Raw genomic sequence first — 589 nt, 5'->3', positions numbered from 1 at the left:
ATCCCCCACCCCCCCGTCCTCTAACACTCTGGTCCCCAAAACCCGACCCCTCGGCTCTGGCGACAGCGCTGCCCCTACCCCGCTATTAGCTCGCTTATTGCCCTTCTCCCGACCACGACAAGTCCCCACAACTCCCCAGCACCCCAAACCCTGGTGCTCCCTTCACCTGAGCAATGTCCACTGCCGAAGGGAGCTGCGGGAGAAGCCCTTGGTCCTCTCCCGAGGTTTGGCACCGAATGAGGGACAAATGACCGCATCCCCAAAGCCTCCAGCAGCTGTCGGGAGCTTCCCGGCAAGAGGCTGATGGAGGGTAGAGAAGCAGCTTTTTTCCTGCCTAGGGCTGGGGAAGTCCTGCCGGGGCTGTGCCGGTCCCGGAGCAACCGGGAAGAACAGCAATGACTGTCCCCACCCTCAGGGCAGGGGATACGATGGGAGCTGCCGACAAGGGGCAGTGGAGTAAATGGAAGAAACCTCAGACAGCTGTGAGGACAGGGCAGCTCCGGCATACACAGCAAGCTGAAAACCTCATCTGAGGCCTCAGTGTCTGAGGCTGAAGTCTCCTGGTGAAGAAGGAAAAAAAAAAAACGGC

This window comes from Mesitornis unicolor, unplaced genomic scaffold (genome assembly GCF_000695765.1).
Source record: "Mesitornis unicolor isolate BGI_N332 unplaced genomic scaffold, ASM69576v1 scaffold34927, whole genome shotgun sequence".
Taxonomy (NCBI): Eukaryota; Metazoa; Chordata; class Aves; order Mesitornithiformes; family Mesitornithidae; genus Mesitornis; species Mesitornis unicolor.
The sequence above is the reverse complement of the archived record's forward strand: the minus strand, read 5'-3'. Positions refer to the sequence as shown.